Genomic DNA, 17503 nt, shown 5'->3' with positions numbered 1-17503 from the left:
CTTAGGCACCGCAAACATCTCGTGCACATCACGAAATGCCAAGAATACACTCGCCGAGACGTAGATCTTCAAGAATTTTCAAGGACGCCACGTGGTCCACGAAGATAAATCGATGAACTTCGACGGTCTTTCAACTAAAATCCTATCCCTGTTGCGATGAGGAACAGAAAGAAATAATCGTACATAATAATCCTTGTAAATATAAAGCTCGTTATACAATTGTTATATTAATTTATGTTAATTGACAAGATAATTGACGAACATTGCAAGAGAACAAGAATTTAAAGCTTTTGATGTCGCGAAAGTTTATTACATTTGTCTCCTTTAAATCTTAGCAATATTAACGGTATTTTATTAAAATGTATATACCGAGCACAAATATAAAATTTTGCCGCTCTTGTTCCTCCTCCAAAAACGAATCCCCATTCTTCCTTTTAGACAACGACCTTTTTCCTCCGCTCCTGTGCATGCTCCTTGGTGCCTCTCCTCTTGCTTTCCTCCTTGCTCGGCGAGTCTGGCTCTCGGGATCGTCATTCTGCAGGTTCGCATCATTAGTTTTTATTTTGCGACGGTACCGTGTGCTATTTTTATCCCGCGGTACTCCTCCTCCTTTCTTCCTCTTCTTCATCATCATTATCGTCTTCTTCTTCTTCGTCCTTCTTCACCCGTCCTCGAAGACTACCTGCCTGCGCGCACGTATTATTATTATACGGAACTTCAGTCCAAGGAACCCAAAGCGGGACAGAGCGGGGGTCCATTCCCCGAGATTCCCCGATCGAAAGGTTCAAAGAACTTAATTCGGCGCCGCGGCGTCGTTAGTTTTACGGGTTTTAAGCCCGCCACTTATAGATACTGATCTGAATGTAACTCACTATTTTTCGAGATGTCTCAGTATCCACCGGGATCAGTCTCTGTTCTTAATTTACATTAGAAAGCAAACGAAAGAATTATTATAATTAATTAAATAATAATAATAATAATATATAATAATAATATTATAAAATTATTATTAATAAAGAGAGCCAGTTGGGCCGAATAAAAAATCTTTATTATTAATTAATTACTGACGAGGTAAAAGTTCTGATTTGGTTTGAAAAAAACAGAATATTCCGATCGCGGTATTATATACTTACATGAAAAAAATAAATAAATAAAACAGAGGAGAATAGTTGTTTCTCCTCCCGTTGGAACGAGCGAGGAACCGAGAGATGAAACTGAACGTTTATAATTTCAACAGCCAGCGTTTCCCCGATCCTCTCTCGGTGACGATCGAATCCAATCGAATCGACACCGCGGAGGGGTATTCTCGCGCGCGCTTCACTTGCTTTGCCGTTTTTTTTTCTTCTTTCGCGATAGCGCGACATACCTTTCACTACCTTCGCAGCCTTCCACGATTATTAGCATAATGTTTTCCGTCGTACTTGCGTTGCTTTTACCTCTTCTAAGCTAGCAGGACCAAATCGGCAGAATCAAACCGGACCTATCAGAATATTTAGTACCCATTTTTTACTAATTTATACTACTAATAACAATTTTGTATCCTGTGCCATTTCGGAGAAAATCGTGGCGGTGCTACCTTAGCAAAGCTAGAAAGACCACAAGAAAAAAAAAAGAAAAAAAGAAAATTAAAATTTGTACATACCATACAAATAATACATTCATCCCTTCTGCTCGAAAAATAACTCGCCGGCTGATGCGCAACAGCGGAGTTGTTTTAGCGTCCATTCGTATCGTTAATGAAATTCTTTATCCGTGTTCCGAAAACGATGTCCAATCAACTTTGTTCCGAATTTCGAAGTCGCGCGACACAACGCGAGACGCGGAGTCATTGTCGGTAAAAGCGAGATTGATCGTCCGAAAGAACGTATAATCAATATTATACTATCGAATATATTATCGAATGCGACGTACCTCGGTATCTATATATAAATTTCGCGAAGCACATGTATTAAATTCGATACATCAGTTTTTCGTAATCTAAGGGCCAATTTCACCAACCACAGTTAGCTTAACCGACGGTTAAAGTTAGCAGGATTGACCAATAGAAAGCAGGGTGGATTCATTTCTATAGGTCAATTCTGCTAACTTTAACCATCGGTTAAGCTAACTGTGGTTGGTGAAATTGGCCCTAAACAGCCGCGCCGGGACCCGACGGGCGCGATTCATTCGTGTATTATCTATTATTATTCCGCGATGCGGTCTAATTGTGAATATTGTGATGTGAGAGCGGCGGCCGGCGGCCGGCGACGTTAAAGCGCGGTCGTGCGCGCCGCGGTAAAGACGAGTAGTGGGGGTAGAGGAGCGGTTCGAGGCGTGCTGACGTCACGCATACCGTGCGCGCACCGTGCCTAGTCACTTGTAGCCCCCACTTTGTCCCTACCAATCGCGTTGACGAGAAGCCGTTAGCCGCAGCGCGGCGCCTGCGTCCCGCGACTCCCGCGCTCCATGCATCAGTGCAGAGCGCGTCTTCTTCGTTGTAATCAGTCGTAATTTTTCCGTTGCCGTGTAACTAAGTAGGTACGTGCCGCGTCGCGAGATTAATGCCGGCCGCCGGGAGTGTCGTGCGAAGTGTTGAAAATATCGCGGAGATCGCGCGATCATAAGCGACGATATCGGTCGATTTTCATGAATGTCGTGAGTGAGTGAGTGGACGCGACGCCACGGTTGCTTTTGGCGAGTGAAGTTGGCCGTGCGATTTACGAAATTCCGCCATGTTCGTCTACCTGCGGGACATCGCGGATCGCGGCACGGGTGCGGCGTCGAGCGGATCGTACAGCTTCTTTGCCGTAATTTTTCCGTCGCCGTGTAATCAAGTACTCGCCGCGAGATTAATGCCGGGAGTGTCGTGCAAAGTGTCGAAAATATCGCGCGATCATAAGCGACGCGATCTTATCGTCGATTTTCGTGAAAGTCGCGAGTGAGTAGTGACGCGACGCCATGGTTGCTGTTGGCGAGTCCGCGAGTGAACCGTGCGATTTACGAAATTCTCTCCGCCATATTGTCGTCTCTCTGCGGGACATCGCGGCACGGCGTCGAGCAGATCGTATAGTTTCGTTCGTAGCTGCTCCGCCGTAATTTTTCCGTTGCCGTGTAACCAAGTACGCGCCGCGAGATTAATGCCGGGAGTGTTGTGCAAAGTGTTGGAAAATATCGCGGAGATCGCGCGATCATAAGCGACGCGATCTTATCGTCGATTTTCGTGAAAGTCGCGAGTGAGTAGTGACGCGACGTCACGGTTGCTGTTGGCGAGTCCGCGAGTGAAGTTAACCGTGCGATTTACGAAATTCTCTCCGCCATATTGTCGTCTCCCTGCGGGACATCGCGGCACGGCGTCGAGCAGATCGTATAGTTTCGTTCGTAGCTTCTCCGCCGTAATTTTTCCGTTGCCGTGTAATTAAGTACGTCGCGAGATTAATGCCGGGAGTGTCGTGCAAAGTGTCGAAAATATCGCGCGATCATAAGCTACGCGATCTTATCATCGATTTTCGTGAACGTTCGTGAGTGAGTGCGGAGTGCGCCAACCGGCCAACGGAGTACGGATTAACGCTGCAACGGAGAAGGACCTGGCGACCTGGCGAATCGTGGAGAGGAGGAGGAGGCCTGGCAAAGGCATCGGGCCCCGACGGAGCAACCTTGGGGTAAGTGTTATTTCTCATTTTTAAAATTAATTGTTCTTTTCTATTTATTCGCGTCGATTTATCTCGGATAAGCAAGAAATAATTTGAGAAACCGAACGTTTATCTAAAATTTTATAAAAGTTTATATTAGCGTCTATTTAATATGAATCTTTCATTTTTGTGTTACAGAATCATCGGAGCAACGTGGCTGACTAACTCCGTCCGTTGCGCATCGGTCGGTGAGTGACTTTTTTTATAATGATCACTTGATATCTGAGGTGAGATTGGGTGAGATCAAATAATGTTTGCGATTTATTTCGCGGTTCGGTTCGTGGTTCGCGGTTCGCGATTCGGATTGTACTAATTTTTTTCCAACATTGATTTATTTACCTATTGATTTATTCATCGTTTGATTTTTTAATTTCGGTTACATATATATATATATGTCTCTTTTTTTCTTTTTTATTTTTTGAATTGATAGCAAAGCAAAGAATACAACGACCATACCTACCGGTCCGACAAAGATCAAGGTCTTGCCGGTCTTACCTCGGGGCTATCGTGAATTTATAGTCGGCGCCGTCTTTAGATTTGTAGAATTCGAACTGGATATCTATTTGTCCCAACATTAGTTATCCGGTCCATTGCTACGATTATTACAGCTTTTTTTATTATTATGTCGCTGCGGCGTCGAATAAAGTCGGGATTAATAATCGCGGACAGCTCTCTCGGTTTAATATACATAACGCCGGTTAATATTCGTCGCGTTTGTAGCTTTGTATAAATTTTACGTCCGACATTGGCCGAACGCGGCCGAAAATATCCGAGATTTTTAGCTATTGCGTCCATTGCGCGTCAAATGCGCTTCATTTCTCGTCATCAACCCCCTTACCCTCCGTTTGATTTTTTAATTTCGGTTGTTTCGTGTACATTATGCTATTTAAATTCAGATATTCGCGATCAAGATATAATCTCGACGATTTCGATTAAAATGCGGTTAATATATTCTTTGCATTCTTTGAGTCGGGGCCGGCCGCTTGGTTGCCTTTACCTTTACCTAAACTTAAACGCATAAAAATATACAAACAAGCGCAGTTCTCGTGCCTCTTCTTGTTTAAGACATTTTCGTTATTTTTTTTGGAACTTGCAGCTGAAACTTATCAAAAATATATTTTAAAAGAAATACCTAATACAGATTTCTCTAAACATTTTTACGTAATATTTAATTAATATTTAAATACTGTCTAACATTCCTTTTGTAATACGTTAGCTCCAGTTTAAGTGCACAAGCAGATATAGTTTCCTAGAGATATCAAACTGTTAGAAAAAACGTGGTCTAAATTTTTTAGGTAAAGAATTAAAAATTGGTAATATGGAATACACATTGGAAAGACTACTGTGATTCCATTTTACGTAGTTGCCATTCACATATTTCATTCATAACTCCCGAAAAAAGTACTGTAGGTGAAATAAGAACTGCCAAAATTCAGTAGCTTTGAATCGGTAACATTCGCCTAAACTTCTCGTGCGCGAACTTTTTTGGACAACTATGTGTAGCTATTGTTAGTAAACGCTCGGAAATATACCTTTTTGTTTATAATTAGTGCTCTTGGTTTAAATTTTTCACCAATCCATGCAGCCAGTAAAATATCGGTTCGGTTCCGGTTTCGGTACATTAAAATATTTAATAAAGGTTTCGGTTTCTCTGTTTCGGTTTTCTAGCTAACAAAAGTATCGGTATTGCGCAAATTAGTTTTTTCGGTTCAAAATTTTTTTATTTGAAATTTGTATTAAATTAAATTATTTACATATTATCAGTTTTTTATTTAATGATTTACTTTTAATACGTAATTAGGATAATAATTGTATCAATAATTATGTGCAAAGCATTAATGGACTTTAATTTAAAATTATAGATCTATTTTTCACATATATGTTTTGTATTTTGACAATTAGTAGTCCTGAGAAATGAGGAGGGGAGGGAAGTCGCTGACCACTTTTATTTACATAAATTACAAAAATATTTTCTATTAGGCTCTAGAATCTATTCATTTCCGAGCCTATTCTTTTCAAGGCAATAGATTATAATATATGCGCAACTTAGTTTTTTCCGGTTCCGTTTTGTTAAAATTTTCTTGAAATTTTTATTAAATTAAATTATTTACATATGCATACTGCGTGTGCCACTGTAAAGTTGGCACCGCATTTTCAAAAATCGTCTGGATGTATCTTTTCCAGAAGAAACCTTTCCCCAGCTTTTTTTCTTTATTTGAATGAATGAATAATTCTTTAAATGAATTTTTGACTCAATGTGTTCCGTACAGAACATTGCCAGCTTTTTTTATCCGCGGTTCTATAGCACTATCGTTTCGTGATTCATGTCTTTTATGTTTACGTGTCTTGTTCGTTTTTCCGTCATGTTTGTCTCGAGCATTGCCGGGAAGGCGCGGTTTTGTTCGGCGGGAGTGCGCTTGTGCGCCTGAGTCTCCCTTCCATCAACGGAGGTCGTCACGTCGGAAAATTTCGAATTTTTAAAGGACCGTTTAGGGACATCAGCGGGTTTACATTCCGGTGCTTCGTGTCGACGTGGTGTCTTGGATGTTGCATTGTTCAGTGTGACTTTGACTTCGCAGAGTATCGTGAGTTCGTCTGGCGGCGGGTCGTTGACCTGGTCCGGAGAAGGGTCTCTCCTGGCGAAATTTCGACATCCCCAATTCTTATTTTTGAGGGTGTTTCTGTATTAGTGCTCTCCATTATATGTTTTTTCCTTTTTGGCATTGGTGGTGATACCGGATTGGAGTGTTGCATTTGGCATTTGTGACTCCCTGCACGAGGTGGGAGTGAGAGGTGGCGACGGGTAGTTTTTGGTTTCTTCTGTGCCCTTGGTGTGCGGTTCTGGGCGCCACCTTACTTTTTGGTTGGCGCCTTCTGAGAGGGGTGGAGGCTTTGATTTTGTATTTGATTCGCAGCTTGGGGTTTTCGATTGTCCGTTCATGTGACGGTTTTCGTATTTGGGATTTCGTGCGGGTTCGACGCGCCGATACTGCGGGTGACCGACGGTCCAGCAGACATTTTTCACACTGATTACACACTTGTGTTAATTTCTCGACATTTTATGAAGTTGAAATTATCGCAGCTTGACGAAATTATCGCAGCTTATTGTACAATAGCCTTTGGGCTAAAGCACAAGGATTGTCATAACCGTTTACGACAATCTTTGTGCATGGGCTCTTTCATGACTTACTTTTACTCTGCATGGCTGCGTTCTGATTTTCAGTACTTGCAGTGACTCTCTGCAATGCTCTCCATTATATGTGTCTTTTTTTTTAGCATTAATGATACCAAATTGGAATATTGCATTTAACATTTGTGACTCCCTGCACGAAATAACTTACGCAAAGCTTATACGCAAAAACCCAATCATATTCGCGTATAACGCGGCGGGAGAAAAATAGCTTCACGTAGCGAGCTCTCGGGTGTCGCATAAAATTCCGGATCGACGACAGGGATTTTCGTCCGATCGAATGACTGAGTCGCGGATTTATATGTTATAACTTAATGGTGACAACGAAGCAAGCATCGATCGCTCGCTCTTTATTGCTTTATTTTAATCAGGTGTTTCTGAGACGCGACGAGCGCATGATTCATCTACACGCGTCGTTGTGCGATTATAAAATTGTTCTCAACACTTTCAAGCAGAAACCCGGACCGGATGAAAATATCGGTTCGATTTCGGTTTCGGTACATTAAAATACTTAATAAAGGTTTCGGTTTCTGTTTCGGTTTTCTAGCTAACACAAGTATCGATATTGCGCAAATTACAGTTTTTTCGGTTTCGGTTTATTAAAATTTTTTTATTTGAAATTTGTATTAAATTATTTACATATTATCAGCTTTTTATTTAATGATTTACTTTTAATACGTAATTATGATAATAATTGTATCAATAATTATGTGCAAAGCATTAATGGACTTTAATTTAAAATTATAGATCTATTTTTCACATATGTTTTGTATTTTGACACGTAGTAGTCCTGAGTAATGAGGAGGGGAGGGAAGTGGCTGACCACTTTTATTTACATAAATTACAAAAATATTTTTTATTAGGCTCTAGAATTTATCCATTTCCGAGCCTATTCTTTTCAAGGCAATAGATTATAATATATGCGCAACTTAGTTTTTTTCCGGTTCCGTTTTGTTAAAATTTTCTTGAAATTTTTATTAAATTAAATTATTTAATGCGTGTGCCACTGTAAAGTTGGCACCTCATTTTCAAAAATCGTCTGGATGTATCTTCCAGAAGAAACCTTTCCTCAGCTTCGCTTCCGCTCGCTGCTGATCGTCTGATATATTAATGATCTCGAATTGCAGCAAAACTAAAATTAAGGCAAATAGAACAACACACAAATTTTCATAACATTATTTGTATGATATGACAATATATACTTGTATGACCAACAATTTGAAATGTAAAGGGAATGTTTCATACATACACATATATATATGTACTAATTGTAAGAACAGGATAATTATGATCATGAAATGTAGAATATGCTTTTGCTCTTTATCTCTCATTTTAAGGAAATACTTTAGACAGAAAATATTAGTTGAAATACCTTATTTTTATTCACGCATATGATCCAATGAATACGTGCCGGCAATATATATCGTGTTGATATATATGATATCTAAGAGATGCATTCGATCAAAACAGTTGAATCACTATTTTGTAGTGACGACTTAAACGCACACTGTACTCAGCCACTTGTCGAAAATACTCCTGCTATTATTAGCAGCGTTCTAATTCATCTTCCCTTTGGTTGAGTCATAATGTCTAATTGCGAAAATCAAAATAACGCAGTAATATTGAACTAAACGTACAAATTATGAGATACAAACCGAGCAAATACCATTTATATTCGAGTTACGTCTATAAGAATTGTTGAAATTGTTTAAAGTTATCTCTATATTTACATATAGCACTTAGTGGTTGAAATTTTGCGCAAATTACAATAATAAAATCAGAATGGGGCCAATAACATTTTTAATGCAGATGATCATGTAATTAATAATATCTTAATGATATATACTCCACAAGTTTCGATTAGCACGCTCCGTTTGAATTAATTTTGACGTTAAAACAAAATTAATAATTTATATTTACTTACATATTCTTCTGTTATATTTATAATTAAATGTCTTCCAATGTAATTAGAACCTTGCCAGCTTTTTTTATCCGCGGTTCTATAGTACGGGTAATGCTCAATGATATACGAATAGATGCCATTCAATACTGAATAAAGGTTTCGGTTTCTGTTTCGGTTTTCTAGCTAACAAAAGTATCGGAATTGGGCAAATTACAGTCTTTTCGGTATTGATTAAAAAAAATTTTTTTATTTGAAATTTGTATTAAATTAAATTATTTACATTTAGATTTATATTTAGAATCGGTACTTTATTTGCCCCAAGAGGCCTTAAAGGGCGTTTTTAAGGAACGTACCCAAATTTTTACATATTCTCTATTCCCATAAAAGAAACATCTGGCCATTGTGCGACTTCACAAATTAACACCCACCCTCTCTTTCTCTTTATATATTTCTAGGACCTAGACCGAACGAAAATATCGGTTCGGTTCCGGTTTCGGTCCATTAAAATACTTATTTATAAAGGTTTCGTTTTTGATTTCGGTTTTGTAGCTAATAAAAGTATCGGTATTACGCAAATTAGTTTTTTTGGTTCCGATTTATTAAAATTTTCTTAATGAAATTTTTATTAAATTGAATTGATTATATAATAAGTGATGATATTTCGACGTATAGATGTTACTTCATTGTTTTCTATGTTTTCATCTTCGGGTCTTAATTTTTTTAAGATGTAATGATTTTTAACGATACCGGTTTTGATTTCAGTTCTATTGGTTTTACAAAATTTCCATACGGTTTTTGTTTCAGACAATGCGTTTTCATTATTTTAATTATTTTTAATTATTTTCATAACTTGATTTACACGATGCAACACAAATAAAATATTTTATAAAATTATTTATTTAATAATTGTAGTTGTTCACCAATCAATTCCGATTATTATGATGTAATGGTATCAAAATATTAAATATGCAAACAATTAATTATATAATGTAATAAAAAAAATTTACTCACCAGCCGTTGTTTCGTCGCAGTCGGTTGGTTCCGCCACTGCTTCAACACCACACGGTTAACCTGGGGGCTAACCATATTCGTGATGTTGTCACTTACGACAGTCCATCGATCTCACATGGCACTTCTAAATTTCACAAACACGTTATACTTTCACAAGTGCAAAGTACGATTATTCCGATCGAATGATTCTGATCGTGACGAGCGCGAAATAAAATTTTACGAGACGGTTTTGTCGAAAAAATTCGACGTTGGTTCGACGGGACGCCGCATATTTTTTCGAGAAAAAACGACGTCGCGTTTTACGGCGCTGGTTTTGATTTTTTGCACAGTCTTCTCGTCTTCCCAGTATTTGGCGAACACGAAGCAGTTCAGATTTTCTGTGCTCTCATCTAAATCTGACTGATAGCTTGCGATCATTACATTTTATTTTTTCGAAATAATATAATTTGACCCAAGTTTATGACCAATGGCAAAAGTGGTTTTCAAAAACTCAAATGATAACTTAAAAAATAGAAATCTACAATAATATCATTTATCTAAATTATTTTAATACACTCTTAAGCATGTGTCGCCAAAAATTGGAGGTACACGTTGAAATAAAAACCCTACGTAATTACGAGGGACATAATTACCATCAAAAATAGAAGGGAAGATGGTACCTCGAAGTCAGGAAGTACATTACGTACCTACAATTTTTGGCGACACATGCTTAAGAGTTTACATACCTGCATTACTTGTTTCTTCCAGTTTTTTATCAAATAACGGATACATTTTTTGTCGGTGGATGACCACATTATATACACAAAATAAACGATTCTGCTGCTGCTGCTGCTGCTGCTGCTGCTGTATCACTGTCTAATTTGCGAATGTATTCCATGCATTCGCACTGTGACTCCCGGCACGCACCGCGAAATACTCCGCGAATGTCACTGCTTGTGAATATATTCATATTTATGTTAGTTGCGTAAATAATATAACAGTCGTATAAAACGGTCTAAGAATCCTTTGTTCGAGCAACGATATGACACGTCCGCGTCGATGCCACCTAGTGGCTATGCCACTGCTATTCGCGAATGTTTTTTGTTCAACAAATGTCGCGATCATGCATGGTTGACGCCGAGTACCTCGTATACGAGGTACGTATGTAGGAGGTACATTTGTACGAGGTACATATGCACGTACGAGGTATGTATGTACGGGGTACATACGGGAAGCCCCCTAAAAAACTGTACCTCCTAAAAAATTGTACCGTGAATTTATAAGTGCGGTGCCTCCAATCGGTACCTCCTCCTTTTATCAGTACCTCGTGTGTATTCCGTACCATGTGCTATACTGTACCGGGAAAAGTATCTCCTAGCAGTATGTAACTTGAAATGTCATTTCCATTTAGAAATTAGTACCTCGAATTTGGAGATACTACGCGGTACATGCTTAAGAGTGTAATTCTGTGAGGTCTCTGAGATCCCATCCACATTTGTCATCGTAACTTCAGCAAAAATTCAATTTATTTATTTATTTATTTTTTTAATCGATTGAGAATCGATCCATGAATAGGCCCATAATGTATAAAAGTCGATAGAATTAAATCGATGCGTTCCGTTTCACGCATGATGCGCATAATGCATCATTTATCCTTGTTGTTCACCGAACGCACAAGAGTTTCAAGATATACGAGTAAAAAGAAAAGAATATAGGGGACAAAAGTGCAGAAACGCGAAAAAAGGAAGTTGAGCTGGGGTCTTGGAGACTTCACTTCACTGTGTATACCTAGGGTTAACAAGCAGCACTGCGCTGCTGCATTCTCGATGCTGCATAACAAGGAAGAAATTAATATAATTCATATTTTTATTTAAAAAACCGTATATATGCAGCACACGGAAAGAATGGTTTTGCTGAAGTGTCTAAAAATTTAGCTGAATACAGATCTAAAAGTAATTTTGTTGGATCATCAAAATAATTATGTAGAACACCTAAACTGATTGCTAAAATGTCAAAATTTTTTACAGCATTATCATATTTTAGCGACTTACTATAATTATTTTGATGGTGCAACAAAATTATTTTTAGATCTGTATCTAGCTAAATTTTTAGATACCTACAGTCGTTTTGGTTCGACCCAACTGGCTAAATTAACATTTTTACATATAATAATGATTTGGCCAGTTGGGTCGAACCAAAACGACTGTTGTTTTGAATTATTTACTGGCGACGGAAGGTACTTGTTTTGTTTTTAGATACCTACTTCAGCAAAATCGTTCTTTCCGTGTACATATTTTTATCAAGGTCTAAATAATGTTAATATATATCACTAATGTAAAATGTATATAAAATAATTTTTTTATCTGCGAAAGTTGTTGGAATATTATCGAATCATTAGAGAATTATAAAATCTTGAGTTTAAATTTTTCACGATCTAATAAATAAAACTGTACGTATGAATTTACAATCATCTACAGTAGTATTTAAAGGGGTAAAACGTTTTGAAGACTCGACCGTTGAATTTGAGTCTAAGGATGAGAAATCAGTGAAATTTATGGAGAAGAACAGTATGTTATATCAAAAGATTTGTTGTACGTCACCAACAGTAACTATTTTAAGAATAATATATTTTACACATGAGGGAAAAGAGAAAGTTATGATAAATGGATTAATGACGCGTAATGAGTTAATATTTATTTTAAAGTAGATTAGTGTAAAGTAGATTATGGCATTTAAAATTATCATGTGAACATTATTTGTTACACTTTGTGAATCGCTTATTACCTTTTGTGAATTATGGCAGAAAGGATAAAAGGTTTATAGACATATTATAGTTATCTCACGAATTTCACGTGTTGACGCTGAACGACCCTTCTTAAGAGTTCCAAGCTCATTGAAGCATGCGATTATCTATCACTTTAGCCGGGGTGTCGAAGTTGGCTGGCCTTGCAACGTGGGAGAAGCGGACGCGATTCCCGCCACCGCTGCGAGTCGAGCCCCGGCGCCGGGTATGCTTGAAACGCAATGCCAGTGCACTACGTTTGACACACATGGATATCCATTCACGAAATAACTTATTACTATTTGTTTCTATTTTAATTTGACACGGCTACTGGGGGCAAATCTCGTGGAGACCGTGGACATATTCGGACGTGTTTTGTCCCGAATAATTTTTGAAGATTACTAATGCCATCAGCGCCGAGATTAGATTGAATCTTTCGAGTCTGTATTTATTATCTTCGACTTGTTCTTGGCCGTTATGTGATCCCGAGGAGGATTAGGTGCCATAAAATCAAAGAAGAAGAAGAAGGCTACTGGGGGCCACGGCACGAGTCTCGTGCGTCAAGAGGCGTAATCGTTTCTATACCCGATAACTGGCTCCTACTCTCAAGGGACCAGCTATGCACTCACTGGGTGTCTCCGTACTAACCGAGTCACCACTCTCGCATCGCTTGCACGTGACCATCCGAGAACCCGGGCATGAAGATTCATTCTTGACTTTTTCATATTTACTACGTGTTGGAGAGCAAACGGATTGACAGCCGAGAGCTCCCCAGATAACCGTGCCCTTTCTTGGCCCCACAACTCACCATGGACAGCGGTACTTGGGCCCGTATCACTACAGGCCCTTAGTGGCGCATTCAGATCGCCATTGACGTCGCTTGGTTACTGCAGAGCGCGCCGACCAGCCGACATCAGATCTTGCGACCGAGCCGTACTGAATCAGAACAGCCCCATTGCAACGTTCCAGCGAGACCACTGGGAGGTGGGCGCATGACTTGACTGGGGGAGGCTATATATTCGTATCACCAGATCAATTGACTTTAACCCTAGGCCCAAAGGAACTCGTGCAGAGAATCAAAGACCTAAGACAGCCTAACTCGGTCGATACAATACGACAGTGCTCGCACCAGCGCAGTTTTCGAGCCACTCAGATCGCCGGATCCTAACACGGATCCGCTACTTTTTTCGCGCTCCTTTCTGCCACGATTCACAAAAGGTAGTAGCCTTGCCACTGTTAACAACGTGGACGGGAGCGAGGCCGCCGTGGCCGACGTGATTACCGGTAGTAGGTCCGACGCACGTTGCACGTAACTTTTAACTTTTTAATTCGTCATGATTATTTGTACTTAATGCATTAAATTATGCGTTTTACTCATTGATATTGTTTAACAATAATCTTATCGTTGCTTATTAAAAAAGCAACGATAATTTTATCATTGCATCTTTAATACGCGTATATATCGATGCTGTGAGATTTATATCAATATTACTCGTATAAAGCCGGGTACTCACTAGGAGCAACGTGCAACGCAACGGTTGCTACAATTTTTTTACAATGTGTTTGTTCCGGAATAAGACGTATTTACGCAGCAACCGTTGCGTTGCACGTTGTACGGTTCTAGTGAGTATCCGGCATAACAAACTCTCTCCGTGATTATATCTCCGATTTAAGATGAGCTTAGTATACTCTCAACGCAAATACGTGTGTTAGAAATTCGCGGTTGACTTATGGCCGCTGGACATTAGTATACTCTGCCTGTTGCGTTTCGCCGCAAAACCTAAGGCCGGGTACTCACTAGGACCGTGCAACGTGCAACGCAACGGTTGCTACAATTTTTTCACAATGTGTTCCGAAATAAGACGTACTCACTAGTTGCAGCAATCGTTGCGTTGCACGTTGCACGGTCTTAGTGAGTACCCGGCATAAGATGGCTAATAGAATGGCTGGCAAAAAATGATGCTGTTGATACATCATTTTTTTTTCCATGTATATATTTCCCTTATTACCTGTAGCATAGCGTGACTTTGCGATCTCGTAATATCAGGAATTGAGCGCTATAGTCAAGCGAAAAGCATTAGAACTCCTCAACATAAATCGTGTAGATACTCTTCGAAAAGAAGCTGAAACTCTCTAATCAGAACTATCGAATTTTAAAGTAGGAGTGCCAGCTTCACACACCCGTCAGATTATATCCTTTCGCGAATTTTTAGAGCTATGTCAACGATAGGAAAAATAAAATGAAATAATAGAAAGCGATTGGTTCCGATCGGTCAGATTCAGATGAAAGCACAGTAAATCTGAACTGCTTCGTGTTCGCCCCAAATACTAGTAAGACTCCTGTTGAGCTGGCCCCCCCCACCTTGCAGAAATTAAAAAAAAAATAGCGCAAAATTACAAGCTATTTGTGAGCTTTTATATCCTGCAGATTAAAATATTTGAGCTTGTCACACTGAACAGGAATTTAATATTTTTTATGGGGGGTTGAGTCAACGTTTAAAAATAGATATTGAATTGATTTTTACGGCAGAATTAGGAGCTATTTATGAGTTTTCAAAATGATATAGTTTGGATTTTTGATCTCATCCTCTTAACCCCGAAACAACCCTTTAATTGATTCAACTCAAGAGAAAAATGTTGAGAAAAATTTAAATATATCGTATCGCGGATATAATTCGTATAGCGTATAAACTCTAAGAATAAACTCTTAAAATACGCGCATTTTGATTATTGAGCTACAACCCCTTCGCAAGAAAACCATCCCATCTTCCTGGCTTAAGAGAGAACTGTACTTAAAATGAATAAAATTATTTTACGACTAAATATTGTTTACTAAATTCTGAACACTAAAATAAAATGAAAGAGTACTTCACTCTTGAGACTGTTAGGGATCGGGGGTAGTTTTCCATCAAACGGCTAGGGTACAAAATCTGAAACTTCATATTTTTGTGATACGAATTATCCTGAATCGAGTTTACAAGTAGCAATTGATTCTGCTGATGAGAACGAGTACTTTACTCTTGAGACTAATAGGACTGAGTTCTATTAGGAGCTGTTTGAAGCAGAAGGGATGAATATATTAAGTTTATTTGTATGGTACAAATTAGTACAAATTCAGTCCTTCAAATTTTTGTATTTTAATTTTCTTTTTTTTTCTTGTGGTCTTTCTAGCTTAATGCTAAGGTAGCACCGCCACGATTTTCTCCGAAATGGCACAGGATACAAAATTGTTATTAGCGGTACAAAATAGTACAAAATGGGTACTAAATATTCTGATAGGTCCGGTTTGATTCTACCAATTTGGTCTTGCTAGCTTAGAAGAGGTACTTAATTTGGCGCCGCGGCGTCGTTAGTTTTACGGGTTTTAAGCCCGCCATTTATAGGTGCTTATGGGTGCTAATGCAACTATGAATATCGCAATTTTTTTATCATACCGTACCGCAGTATTACAGCAAATTATATTGCAAAAATTAAAATAATAATTATGCTAAAATTACACTGATAAAAAATTTTCTGCACTTTAGTAAATATTAGTTTGCACACAATTAACTGTGAGTACTGTAACTCTATATTTACTAAAATAAAGAAAATTTTTTGTGTAATATTTGGACTTTTTGTAATAATTCCGTCGAAATTTTCCATTGGAATCTTTTAGAATTTTAATTTCACTTTCGATTAAGTCCAGATGTTTCATCTTTGTATATAGTATATTTCGCGTCGCGAGAACTTATGAGTATTATCCGTCTCATATGTTATTATATACCGGATTGCTTTGCGGATTTCCTTGGACTTTAAACGGATCATATAAGAAATTATAGGATATAGGAAACTATTATTGCTACACACGCTTCTTTTTTTTTTTTTTATTTCAAGATACGGCGGATACGATAATTCCCTTATTTAAGCGACGACCATTAGTAGCAAGGTCGCCATAACGGTATATTTTTCTGTGGAATCCATTAACGCGCGCCAGAGAGATGGAAAATATAATCGTCCGCTTTAGGGGATCGCCGTTTCGACATCCTAAGTTTAGCCGTATTCATTTAAAGACTATATACTTTTTCGTACACAGGAAGTGACGAAATTGCAAATATAGCGATGTTGTTCGTTCAAACGAGCGGCCGATGTCACGTCGCGGAGATACGACGCGTTCGAGATATAAATTGTTTCTTTTTTTCGAAAAAAAAAGAGGAGAAAATAAAAGGGAGAAAAGCAGCGCGAACTTTTACCGTATAATAGTCGGCAATCAATGCCGCCTCCTTTGTCCGCCCCGGCTCCAGTATTCCGCGAGGTAAAACCAGTTCTCGAGTTAACGCTTTTGCCTAGGCGTGAGCACGTTGGGTCGCGGCGACGCCGCGTCATGTGTCGAGATCCGTACGATCTGTACTCGCGAAAATCAACGCAAGTACGACGGAAAACATTATGCTAATAATCGTGGAAGGCTGCGAAGGTAGTGAAAGGTATGCCGCGCTATCGCGAAAGAAGAAAAAAAAAACGGCAAAGCGAGTGAAGCGCGCGCGAGAATACCCCTCCGCGGTGTCGATTCGATTGGATTCGATCGTCACCGAGAGAGGATCGGGGAAACGCTGGCTGTTGAAATTATAAACGTTCAGTTTCATCTCTCGGTTCCTCGCTCGTTCCAACGGGAGGAGAAACAACTATTCTCCTTTGTTTTATTTATTTATTTTTTTCATGTAAGTATATAATACCGCGATCGGAATATTCTGTTTTTTTTCAAACCAAATCAGAACTTTTACCTCGTCAGTAATTAATTAATAATAAAGATTTTTTATTCGGCCCAACTGACTCTCTTTATTAATAATAATTTTATAATATTATTATTATATATTATTATTATTATTTAATTAATGATAATAATTCTTTCATTTGCTTTCTAATGTAAATTAAGAACAGAGACTGATCTCGGTGGATACTGAGACATCTCGAAAAATAGTGAGTTACATTCAGAT

This window comes from Temnothorax longispinosus, chromosome 7, assembly GCF_030848805.1.
Source record: "Temnothorax longispinosus isolate EJ_2023e chromosome 7, Tlon_JGU_v1, whole genome shotgun sequence".
NCBI classification, from domain to species: domain Eukaryota; kingdom Metazoa; phylum Arthropoda; class Insecta; order Hymenoptera; family Formicidae; genus Temnothorax; species Temnothorax longispinosus.
The sequence above is the reverse complement of the archived record's forward strand: the minus strand, read 5'-3'. Positions refer to the sequence as shown.